General features: G+C 37.2%; 2 protein-coding genes across 16 annotated transcripts in view; one reads left to right on the forward strand and one right to left on the reverse strand.

Moving 5' to 3' along the window:
- Positions 1 to 13,134, reverse strand: part of arsa (arylsulfatase A) — an 87,243-nt gene that overhangs the window by 5,886 nt on the left and 68,223 nt on the right. For all 14 annotated transcript variants that reach the window (XR_011348072.1, XR_011348066.1, XR_011348067.1 and 11 more), the window contains one exon: positions 2,220 to 2,386. The gene's annotated coding sequence lies outside the window, so the exon portion shown is untranslated. The remainder of the gene's footprint in view (positions 1 to 2,219; positions 2,387 to 13,134) is intronic.
- The window catches only part of LOC138748492 (protein tyrosine phosphatase domain-containing protein 1), a 32,903-nt gene continuing 27,401 nt past the window's right edge, over positions 7,633 to 13,134 (forward strand). For both annotated transcript variants that reach the window (XM_069908814.1, XM_069908815.1), the window contains exon 1: positions 7,633 to 7,805. The gene's annotated coding sequence lies outside the window, so the exon portion shown is untranslated. The remainder of the gene's footprint in view (positions 7,806 to 13,134) is intronic.

Here is a 13,134-nt window from a genome sequence, read left to right on the forward strand (position 1 = left end):
AGAAAATGTAATAGCTCATCGTGCAATTTAAGAAATTTGGCGATCAGAGAATAAACTGCAAAACTTGTGTTAAAACACAAACAATGCTGAATAACTATCACCAGATCTCAGTCTGAAAACTCGGTAAAATGTGCATGTGTGTTTAAGCTGAGTTGTACCCATCTGATCTGCAGTTGCGTAGAACATGCCATGGCACAATTTTGAAAGACAAGTTTACCTGTATTTTGGATATAATTCAACTAATATCACTTAGTTTGGTCATTACCTCACAGCTTGTTTCCCAACATAGTTGTACCGAAAGCTCTAGGATGTTCTGGGTTTGTGAAATACATTTGAATCATCTCCTTTTCCACCTTTTTAATATGAAAGTTTGATGAATTATCTTCAGTCAGATGCTAAAGGACTGTTAACCCCTCTTCCCCAGTGACTCCCTATTCAAATAGCTTCATCTGCACTCAACCAGATGAAGCAGATGATCAAAGACCCATGTTTAACATGGGGCCTGTGCAACTATCTGAGAGTTTGGAGTGACACAACATCCTTGGGTTAATGGGAAGGAATCTGGAGTCCTAGTTTTACAACTTGGAAATGGGCCATTCATCTCAACTTGTCCATGTTGGACCAAGATGTCCCAAATGCCTGTGTTCAGTCCATAATTGCTCGATACCTTTCCTATGCATGTACCTGTATGGGGAATGTCAGAACAAATTTTAACCCAGAAGCATGGCAATCAATTTGACCTCTAAGTGGAACTGGCTCGATGAATTTTCAGCTAAGCAATGCCCATAAAGAAACCATGTTGAGTTATTACCTTTGATTTTCTAATAGCCCTCCAAAATATACCCTTTCAAGAATTTGTTTCTACCATCCTTTTAGTACATTCCATGTTGTATCAATTGAGTTTTGTTTTAAAAAGCATTTCCTTGTTTTACCAAATATGTACCTTCAAGGTATGATCTGTGCTTAGTGCAAACATTTTCCCATTATTTGCAGCACTTACATTAAATCTTCCAATCTGTATTGTATATGAGAGTGTAACTTAGGAACAAATGGTTATATATTCTACCAATCACTGCTGTTAATTGACTATCTTCCATAGTGGATATTTGGTAGCTCCTTGCCACTTAGTGAAAAGCAACGCAATGTTGTCAAGGTAATAATAATGCTACTCAAGGAAGTGGGGTAATAAATTTGAGATGATAACAAGTTCACTGGGGATAATGATAATGAAGCCAGCAGCAGATGTGGTGGGTATGTCAGTGCTCTTGAGGACCCAGCAAATTGCTTTGTAAGTGATGTTCCTGAGAATGAACAATATTGAGGTCCAGGGAGGGGAATAAAGCATAGAACCAGCCTTGTATAGAAAGGGAGATGTAACACTGCTGGTGGTGATGAATTTATTAACAGGATGAAGGCATGTGTTCTCTTAAAAGGAATCCTGAGAATATTAAAGAGTCACCTTCACTCAGTACTTTAAAACCAGAGGCTATCAAATCTGAACAGATTCATAACTTGACTGGGTTAAGGATCCTGGCAAAGAGGTGTAGTTCAAGACACTTGGGTAGGTGCTGTGTGACCACTTGTACACTAGTTAAAGGATTTCGGGTGAAAGTTTGAGCCGGATTGACTTGTAGTGGATGCAGAATTTTTTCTACTAAAATGACTCAAGAGAACAAGGCAGTTTTATTTTGGATGTATTTCTGGCGTGCAAATGTTAGCTTCAGGAAAACAGCATTGGTTGCAGCAGAAGATTCACCTTTGTCCAAAGGGTATCACGTAAGTGGAATGATGTGTGTCCAATGATATGTAAACCAATGCATAGAAGGGAATTTGTTAATGGTTGATGAATATTCTGGATGTTGCGTAATGCTTCCAACAGGACTTATTTAATCATATAGAATTGTACCTTGAGACAATCGCATCTAGTGGTTAAAAAAATTCATACAGATTGAAAGACACTGACCATTTCTACTTATAAGTTTCTAACTGCTGGACATTTCACTTTGGGTATGAGCTGCAACTTTTGTGTCAAAGACAGCCATTGAGAAAAGGGTGACCAAAAAACTGGATGCCAGAAATCCAGACCACCTGAGAATCTGGACTTGACAACTCTGCTTTTGTGTGTGTGTGTGCGTGCATTGTGTTAGCAAGCGCTACAGAGGTACTGCTTGACAATCCCGAAAATCCAATCCCCAAGCGGTCCGGAACTTTCACTGTACCTGCAATTTGAGGCTGTTGTGTTTCTTTGCCTGGATGAGTAGATGCCAAAGTGGAATCATTCTATGGATTTGCTGTCTCAGCTGCCTTCTGAAGAGGAAACAAAGATCGCTTCATTTCCCAGACTGCAGGCTGTTCACTTGTCCAGTCCTTCATTTTGTAACATATCCTTTTTTTAAAAAAAAAAATCCTCAGTTTAATGGAGGCCAAATGTTCTGTCCATATGGTGACAGAAACAATGACATAGCAATTACTGTATAATTAATTACCACAGGCATTGATTCTGCTAGTATACAGGCCATGTTATATTTCAACACAGGATAGTCCTGGCTTGTACAGTTGACCAAGCTTGAGGCAGGCCAAGTGGAGGGAAATAGGTTCTGGAAGAGGTGACACATATCACATGGTCAGGTGATGAGCAATTTGTAGGCTGGGGCATCTGAGCATGCTTGATTACAAAGCTATGGAGGTCTGGTGAAATGAATCCTTAGAGATTTCAGAAGGACTAAATTAGTACTTAAATGCCTGAAAGATTCTTTTATCAGTCAGGAAGGCCATGCAATCCCAAAGGGACACTGACTGGGAAAGTGAAGCTGGTACTGAATAACAGGAACGGTTCTATGATACAAAATTAAGTAGGAAAAGAGAAAGGCCAGTTAAGCTTGCTCAATTGTTAAGATCATGTCTGATTTGACTTAACATCAACCCTGATTATCCTCGCCACAGCAGTCTCACCATTTTGCTTGTCAATATCTGTTCTGTCTCAATAGGCAATCCTTTTATTTTTAAAAACTGAGCCTTCATGCTTGATTTGCCCATAAGGTAGAGTGCCATCTCTGGATCCACTTTGAAATCTCTGTTCCTCAGAGGTTTGACAATCAAGTCACCTCATATTCTTTTAAACTCAGCCTGTCTATCATTTCCTTATAAAACAACTTGCCCATACTCCATATAAAAGCCAAAATGCTTTTCAACTCATTTTTAAACCAAGACCAATGTTGCACAGCAGAGCATCTAATGTAGTCTTACGAAACAAAAATGAACTGAAGGAATGCAGCAGGTCTGGCAGCATCAATGGAGACAAGTTACAGTCAACTATTCTCTACAGATAGCCCTGGACCCACTGATTTCCTATAGCAGCTCCAGATTACAGCAGCTGTAGTCTCTTGTGTCCTGTTGTCTCACCAGTGCCTATTTATTTTAGTACTTTATTCTGCATGCAATAAATGGAGGCAAAGATAATAGCTTTCCTAATTACTTCTGTATACTAGTCTTTTGTGAATCATTGCAGAAGGGCTCCCAGGTCCCTTTGTGTCAGGGCAAGGTATGGGTCAGGAGGTACATGTGCTCTGAAATCAAGCCTGTCAGAGGAGGTAATCCAGCAGATTTCAGGCGTGGAAATGATCTGAGGTTAAGAAAACTTGTATATCAATTAAATACACTATATAACTATGTAAATATATAACCTATTGTATAACCTGTATGTAAATAGTTATTGAATGTATTTCTTCAATACATGTAGATGTGATTTGCTTTGGTTTGTTATCTCCACTAATACTACATGTGTGAATGTGGGTTTATCTTTAAGAACTGTATGTGATGAGGTTTTGATATACCAGCCACTACTGGTTCTTGAATACTGGTAATCTTTAATAAAAGATGTGGTAGTTTGATTCAGTGAACAGCAACATAAAACAACCCATGGAGACCATGCCTGTGCTCTCAGAAAAACAATTTTCTGCAGCCTTAACCTTTCTGAAAACGTGGTGCCTTAAATTTCACTTTAGCTGTTTGTACCCAGTAAAATAGTGAGATCTTCATTAATTAAAGATAGAATAGAACTTACTGCTTGCATCCCCCACTGTATCTTGCTTACATGGAGTGACAAACACAGGAGTTCATTAAACTGTGTCATGGGACTTATTTGACAAGGAATGTGGTCTTCCCTTAAGATTCCAAAGGTTCATATACAAAGTAGATGTTTGCCTGATTTTAGTCTCCAGCAAGCCGGTGAGCCCCCCAGCTGAATATTGTTGAGAAATGAAAAAGAACAAGGTTCCCAATGCAAGATTAAAAAGTGCATTGAGAAGGTGGTAAATTTTCAGATTTCATCAAAAGGGAACCTATGAACACAGATACCCACGCTAGCCTTTCATAGGGATGGTACACCAGACAGAATATATTGATCACTGATGAAGATTAATTTGGACAAGCAAAGTGAACAAATAAGGAGAAACATCTTTATCAACTTGCCACAATTTTTCTTCAAAAGATTAGAAGTAACCTGCAAGATTACTCCCAAGCAATGAATAATAAATACCATTAATTTAATATGTTAAATGTAATATGGTACCTCATGAGAACAATTAAACAGAATTTGAGAACAGCATGACGGAGCTAGTAGCAGGGTGACCAAAACTTATAAATGGCCTGTGTGAAGTGTCAGTGTGAATCTATATGTTTTGGGAGTGGTGTTGTATGTCCGTGTTTAAACCTTGATGATGGTATCATTTGTCCAATTGCTTATTCACTGTCAAATGCACAATCCATTGGATCAGTGTGTGTTTGGCTGAAGCTAATCCCATTATTTAAAATTAGGTCAGGTCCTTGCTTCTTAAAGGAGAACTGTGCAAATTGCACCTGCAGAATTTCTTTGAAACAAAGTGAACTATCAAGTTTGAATGTTATTTATAATTTGAGCCTCTGATATTTTGATTTCAAAGATATTAAAAATTGTGTCCTATCTCTACCCTAGCTTTCCCCCACCCAAATATGACTGTCATTGAGTTAATGCAGCACAGAAGCAGGCCCTTTGACCCAAATTATTCAAGCCGAACAAGTGGTCTACCTGAGCTAGTTCTATGAAGCCAGTATCTGTTAACCTTTCCTACCCAGGAACCAGTCCTTTAAATTGTGACCTACCTCCACAGCTTTCTCTGGCAGCTCATCCCATATATCCACTATCCTCTATGGAAAATATTGTCACAAGTCCCTTCTAAGTCTGCCCACTCTCACCTTAAACCTAGCCCCACCATATTGAGCCCCCTACCGTGAGAAGAAAGAGACTATTCACTTCCTGATGCCTCATAATTTTATGTACCATTCTTCCAAATGATATCAGAAATATGGAATAATGTGTCAGAGCATTGATGTAGCATCTATCATGTCAAAGCTTATACCTTCATTGTGCTATATAGTGCCATACTCTCCTCCAGATTTCCTTGTTTTGTTCAGAACCTCCTTGCACCAGAGGCTCCCAGTATCCATTAAAGCAACAGTGACCTAAACATCTGCACACAGTTCAACATCTGATCTCATATTTGTGCACAGACAAGTCGTTACTAAGAATGAAATGTCTCATGACTTGTTCTGTTTCACTGTTCCCAATGAGAATTTAATAACACGTTATCTACCCATCATTAAGACCACCCATTTCTACAAACCAACTTCACTCCTGCCTTCGTGAATCTGCCACTGAAAATTGTCATCTGGACTTCACCATTCCAACTCTTTCATGGTTGGCCTTTCTTCCATGACTTGAGGTCATCCAAAAAATTTCTGCCTCTGTCTGAATTCAAAGCCAGAATGCCTTCATTCTCCAAGGCTGTTTTCTTCAGTGAACTTTCCCGTCTCTCTACTTTCTTCCTTTATCATGTTTCTCAACCTTTTTCTTTCCACTCACATACCACTTTCAGTAATCCCTAATGCCATAGGTGCTCTGTGATTAGTAAGGGATTGTTGAAGGTGGTTTATGGGCGGAAAAATGTTTAAAAACCACTGTTATAATTGTACCTAATTGACTCATTATGTGCACAGTTTCATAACTCCAAAAGAAATGGGTCGATGACTTTTTTTCAAGCAAAATATTTCAATAACAATTGGGTCGAGAGCAGTTATTCTCAACCTTCCCACTCGTACCACCTTAAGCAATCCCTTACTAATCACAGAGCACTTGCGGCATAGGGATTACTTAAAGTGGTATGTGAGTGGAAAGAAAAAGGTTGACCCATCTATTTATCCTCACTTTTGTTCATCAGTCAGATTTCACTTTTTTGTTTTTAAATGTGTTATTCTTCAATCCACACACTTAAAATTAGTTCTGTGTTTAGCTGTTGAAAAGTTAAACTGTGGAGAAATGAAACAAATTCTGCCAAATTGACCCTGTGTTTGCCATACGTAAACTCACTTGTGATGAGAACACCACATAGACTATATAGTAACTCCCAACCTTGCCGCTCTAATAAGTAGAGGCATTCAAAAATCATGAAAGTTATTGATATAAAGAATACGCCAGAATTATTTCTAGAAACAAGCTTGTCAGCAACAAGGGGTCAGACTTAAGATAATTAGCAAGAAAGAGACATGCTTTACTGGAGACATGAGATGCTGGCATCAAGAATCAATGTACTGGTGGAACTCTGGGACAGGCAGCACCTTGGAGGAAAATGGACAGTTAAAGCCTTGGGTTGAATTTGTCTCAAGTCTGGAACCATCTTTTCCACTGTGCAATTTAACATCATCAGGAGCTCATTGCTTGGGGAGCTGGTGCAAAGAGATTCATAGAAAACTGCAGGCCCTTCAGCTCACGATGTTGTGCTGACTGATTAAAAACCTACTCAACAAACTAAGTCTCTACCTTACATTCACTAGTAATTTTCATTGGAGCGTTTGACATTTCCTGTAAGTTTTGCAGGGAAAGAAAGCAGAAATGGAACTATTTGTGAGATAGCACAGAACACCTTCCATGTTGTACGATTCTGCATGTCCTTCATGATAGGACTTGATTATTTTCACCTAATTTTCATTTAACTTTCTCCTGTTATCCCACCCCTTAATGCACACTTCTAATTCCTCTTCCAGTTTTCCTATTTACTATAATCCCACTATATCTTCTTCATACCTTCCCTTACTTTTATCTTCCCTGCTATCCCACAGAATTTCCCAGTAACACTCCTGAGATTCTCACTCTATTATTCCTTTTGTATGTGTCTTATGGCCTGTACACTCAACAATCCAAGTAAAAACACAGAAATGTTGGAGGAACTCAAGCTGGTCTCGCAGCGTCCTTGGAGGTAAAGATATTACCAACACTTCTGGCCTGAGCCCTCCTCAAAATTAGAAAAAGTAGAGGGATGCATGCTCAACAATTCAAACTCTTAAAAATATATTATTGCAAGATTGAGTGAGGGATAAAAGTGGTTTGGAAATAGTTTCCATTAAACTGAGTAATTGAAACTTCCTGCAAAAGTCAGGTTGTAGCAAGATTAAGATGTTACCTATTCTAGTAAACCTCTTGAAATGGAACAGAGTATAAATGTAGAGAGGATGAGCACTAGGACCCTGCAGACATTTTATCCTCACAACTGAATCAGTTGTAAGTATCTGGTAAACCAAAGGCACCATCGTTACCCGATACCAGTTGCTTGTGTGAATTGTGGAGAGTGGTGTAGGCACAGACTTATTGCTGGTCCTTTACCAGAAAACCTATACAGTTGCTTCAGACCAGAAATACAATTGTAAGGATGGGTATGTTTTGAAACATCCGGAAGCTGGGAGTTGTATGCCGCAGGAGCCTGCAGTTACAACCGGTAAGTCAGACTCTGCATCAATTATCACACCCTTCCTCAGAAAATGGTTGCTTTCAGAACTTACTCAGTCTACTTTTTAAATATAGTCTGATTTATTCTTCTGTTTAAACATTTTAAAAATATTTTTATTCAAACTTTTGAAAAACTGCAACCTGTTTAACATGGAGAGAAATTAAACTATTCCTTCTCATCCCTGTCAAGTCAGCTGCTCAAGACAATCTCCTCCATGTAGTTTTCTAGTAACCCCAACTCCATGGACCAGTAACTCTCAATTTTACAATTCTAGTTGGTAATCTCTAACCCATGAACTCTAACATAACCTACTGTCCTAGAAACTGAATAAGAAATTCTTACCCAGCCCTGGTTTCTATCAGAAAATTGTAACTCCACGGATGGTAGTCCTGCCAGCTCTTACTCCAGAACTCAAACCTAAGAGGTTTAACCAGCAACTTCCAACACAACGGATTGTAACTTATAAGCCCCAACTCCACCAACTGAAACAAGTCACCAGATACTTACAACTGATTCAATTGTGAGGATAAAATGTCTGCAGGGTCCTAGTGCTCATCCTCTCTACATCTGTTCCATTTCAAGAGGTTGACTAGAATAGGTAACATCTTAATCTTGCTACAACCTGACTTTTGCAGGGAGTTTCAATTACTCAGTTTAATGGGGAGGAGTCACGTGATGGAGTAGTGGCCGGTCAGGGAACTCCAGCCCTCTCCGGAAAAGTTTAAAAAAAAACACAAAACACAAAGGTACAAGAATAAAAATTAAAACAAAGTAAAAGTAAAGGTGGGAAGAAAATGGCAGCGAAGAAAGAAAAGTCGAAAGCAACGGGAAGAAGAGAAGAAGGTGAAGGCCTTACCTGTCCGAGGAGGCCCACCGCGGAGAGAGAAGCCCGCTCCCTCAGGTCAGTGGAAGTCCTGAGCTCAGGACTATAAAAATGGCTCGCGGAGCCAAGTAAAAGTGCACAACCGCGCATGAAAAAAAAAAACACTGACAGGAGGGGGGAACAGCTGAGGAGTCGATCTCCACAGCTGAGGATGACAGCTGCAACGCAACAGGAAGAGAACACAGAAAACAAAGAGAACAAGAAAGAGAGTAAAAAGAAAACAAAGAAACAACATGACCAACCCAGAGGAAGAAGAAGAAGAAGAACATAGAGAAATGGAAGAAGAAGGGAAAGGCAAGACAATGGATATATTTTTTTTTAAAGAATATATGGAATCAGTAAAAGAATGGCAATTACAAGAATTTAGTGAAATAAAAAGAAGAATTAAAAGTGCAGAAGAAAAAATGAATAGAATAGAGATGGTCATGTCAGATATAGGAAAAAGAGTGGACAAGGTGGAAGAACGAGAAACAGCCGTAGAAATGGAAGTAGAGGACTTAAAAGAGAAATTAGAAGAATCTAATAAAAAAGTTAAAGAGACACAAGAGCTGTTAGCTCAGAAGATATAATGGAAAATTATAATAGAAGAAATAATATAAAGATAGTGGGCCTTAAGGAAGATGAAGAAGGCAAGAATATGAGAGAATTTATAAAAGATTGGATCCCCAGGGTCCTAGGAAGACCAGAATTACAGGAAGAAATGGAAATAGAAAGGGCACATAGAACATTAGCCCCAAAACCACAGCCACAGCAAAAACCAAGATCCATTTTAGTAAAATTCTTAAGATATACAACAAGAGAAAATAAGAGAAGACAAAAAGCCACTGGAATACAAAGGTCAAACAATTTTTTTCTATCCAGACATAAGTTTTGAACTCCTGAAGAAGAGAAAGGAGTTTAATACAGCAAAAATGATCCTATGGAAAAAAGGATATAAATTTATGCTAAAGTACCCAGTGGTACTTAAAATAGTTATTCCAGGGCAGCAAAACAGACTATTCTCGGATCCGGAGGAAGCACGAAAATTTGCAGAACAACTACAAAACAGGCAGAGAGATGAAGACATGTAACGAGAGTAAAAATGACCATGAACTATATGTATGTGTGTGTGTATATATATAGGTGTGTATGTATATATGTGTGTACATGAGTGTATCCGCAATTTAAAGGGAAATATATAGAGTATAGATAAGAATTAATAAGGGAATGAGAGGAAGTAAGGAGGGAATTAAGAGAGTGACCTTTGTTATATATGAAAATTGAAATCTTTTCTGGGGGGGGGGGGGCTGGGTGGGGAGGAGTTACAGTCACTGCGAAATCAGTTGACGCTTGCGAGTGAATTCGCAATTCCAAATGGAGAGGGGAGATGTGGTTGCCCGACAAGGGATAAAGGGCAACTCAGGAAGGGGAGGGGATAATGGGGTTAAAGAAATTTTAGCTAGGAGAATAAGGGAAATGTTTGATGTTTTAGAAATGTTGTCTTATAAAGTGTTCAAAACAAGAAAGCAGAAATGGATAAGAAGGAAAGGTGATGATGAGGAAACGGAAAGGAAAGATAAACAAAGTATGAAATGGCTACGTTGAACTATATGACTTTAAATATTAACGGAATACATAACCAAATCAAAAGGAAGAAACTGCTAAATTTACTGAAAAAAGAAAAAAAATTGATATAGCATTCGTGCAAGAAACACATTTAACTGAAATGGAGCACAAGAAATTAAAGAGAGATTGGGTAGGACATGTAACAGCAGCGTCATATAATTCAAAAGCTAGAGGAGTAGCTATATTAATCAGTAAAAATGTACCAATTAAAATAGAAGAGGAAATAATAGATACAGCAGGGAGATATGTAATGATAAAGTGTCAGATACATTCGGAGTTTTGGAATTTACTCAATGTATATTTACATAATGAAGAAGATCAAAAATTTATGCAAGATATTTTTTTGAAGATAGCAGACACGCAAGGGAACATACTAATAGGAGGGGATTTCAACCTTAATTTGGATTCAAACATGGTTAAAACTGGGAAAAAAATTAACAGAAAGAACAAAGTAACCAAATTTATAATTAAATCGATGCAAGAAATGCAACTTTTGGATATATGGAGGAAACAACACCCAAAGGGAAAGGAATATTCATATTATTCGGGTAGACATAAAACATACTCAAGAATAGACCTATTCCTGTTATCAGCTCGTATGCAAGACAGAGTAAGAAAAACAGAATATAAAGCTAGAATATTATCGGACCACTCACCCCTGATATTGACAATAGAGTTAGAAGACATCCTTCCAAGAATGTATAGATGGAGATTAAACTCCATGCTACTTAAAAGGCAGGATTTTAGAGAATTCATTGAAAGACAAATTAAAATGTACTTTGAAATAAATACGGAATCAGTGAAAGATAAGTTTATACTGTGGGACGCAATGAAAGTGTTCATCAGAGGGCAAATAATAAGTTATGTAACCAAGATGAAGAAGGACTACAATCAGGAAACAGAGCAGTTGGAAAGGGAAATAGTAAATATAGAAAAAGAATTAGCAATGAAGGAAGACAACTAAAAGAAGAGAATTGGCAGATAAAAAAATAAAATATGAAACACTACAAACATGCAAGGTGGAGAAGAACATAATGAAGATAAAACAGAAATATTATGAACTAGGAGAAAAAACGCACAAAATTCTAGCATGGCAGCTTAAGACAGAACAAACTAAGAGAATGGTATTGGAATCAAGGAAAAAGACAAACAAATCACATATAATACAATGGAGATTAATGAAAACTTCAGAGAATTCTACGAACAATTATACCAAACTGAAAATGAAGGGAAAGACGACAAAATAGATGAATTTTTAACTAAAATTGAACTACCAAAATTACAAATAGAGGAACAAAATAAATTAACAGAATCATTTGAAATAGTAGAAATACAAGAGATAATAAAAAAAAACTACCAAATAATAAAACACCAGGATTCCCAATAGAATTCTATAAAACATTTAAAGATTTATTAATTCCTCCCCTCCTGGAAGTAATCAACCAGATTGATAAAACACAAAGCTTACCAGATTCATGCAAAACAGCAATAATTACAGTAATACCAAAGACAGGGAAAGATCCACTCACACCAGCATCATATAGACCAATATCTTTACTTAACACAGATTATAAGATAATAGCTAAACTATTAGCAAACAGATTAGCCGACTATGTACCTAAAATAGTAAATCTAGACCAAACTGGATTTATTAAAAAAAGACGAACAACAGAGAATATTTATAAATTTATTAACCTAATTCATGCAGTAGAAGGGAATAAAGCTCCAACAGTAGCAGTTGCTTTAGACGCAGAGAAGGCCTTTGACAGAGTAGAATGGAATTATTTATTCAAAGTATTACAAAAATTCAGTTTACCAGAGAAGTATATTAATTGGTTTAAAGCATTATATAAGGGGTCATTGGAGAAAGTGACAGTAAATGGATATATATCAAAGCAATTTAACTGAAGCAGATCAACAAGGCAGGGATGCCCACTATCACCCTTGTTGTTCGTGTTAGCTATAGAACCACTAGCAGAATTGATAAGAACAGAAAATAAAATAAAAGGGATAAAAATAAAAGACAAGGAATATAAAATCAGTTTATTTGCAGATGACGTTATAGTATACTTAACAGAACCAGAATTATCAATAAAAGAATTACATAAGAAATTGAAGGAATATGGAGAAGTGTCGGGTTACAAGATTAACACAAATAAAAGTGAAGCAATGCCAATGAATAACGCGGATTTCTCAAAATTTAAGAAGAATCACCATTCAGATGGCAAATGCAAGCAATACAATACCTAGGTATACAAATAAATAAAAACCTCGGCCATCTATATAAACTCAATTATTATCCACTAATGAAAACATTACAGGACGACTTAGAGCATTGGAAAGACTTACCACTAACACTAATAGGAAGGATAAACTGTATTAAAATGAACATTTTCCCAAGGATACAATACCTATTTCAGGCATTGCCAATACACTTGATGGAGAAATTCTTCAAGGAGTTAAAGAAAATAATAAGGAAATTTTTATGGAAAGGGGGGAAACCGAGGATAGCACTAGATAAATTAACAGAATGGTATAAACAAGGCTTACAACTGCCAAACTTTAAAAGTTATTATAGAGCCGCACAATTAAGATACCTATCAGATTTTTATCAAACAAGGGAAAAGCCAGATTGGACTAGATTAGAACTGGATAAAATAGGGGAGAAGATACCTGAACATATATTAATATAAATGGGATGAAAAATTGGTACAACGTAGGAATTCTCCAGTATTACATCATCTGCTCAATATTTGGAAGAAGATTCATGTAGAAAGGAATAAAACAAATTACCAATTACCAAAACTATTACTGATGCAAAATCAGTTA

The sequence above is a fragment of the Narcine bancroftii genome, chromosome 13, assembly GCF_036971445.1.
Source record: "Narcine bancroftii isolate sNarBan1 chromosome 13, sNarBan1.hap1, whole genome shotgun sequence".
Classification (NCBI taxonomy): Eukaryota; Metazoa; Chordata; class Chondrichthyes; order Torpediniformes; family Narcinidae; genus Narcine; species Narcine bancroftii.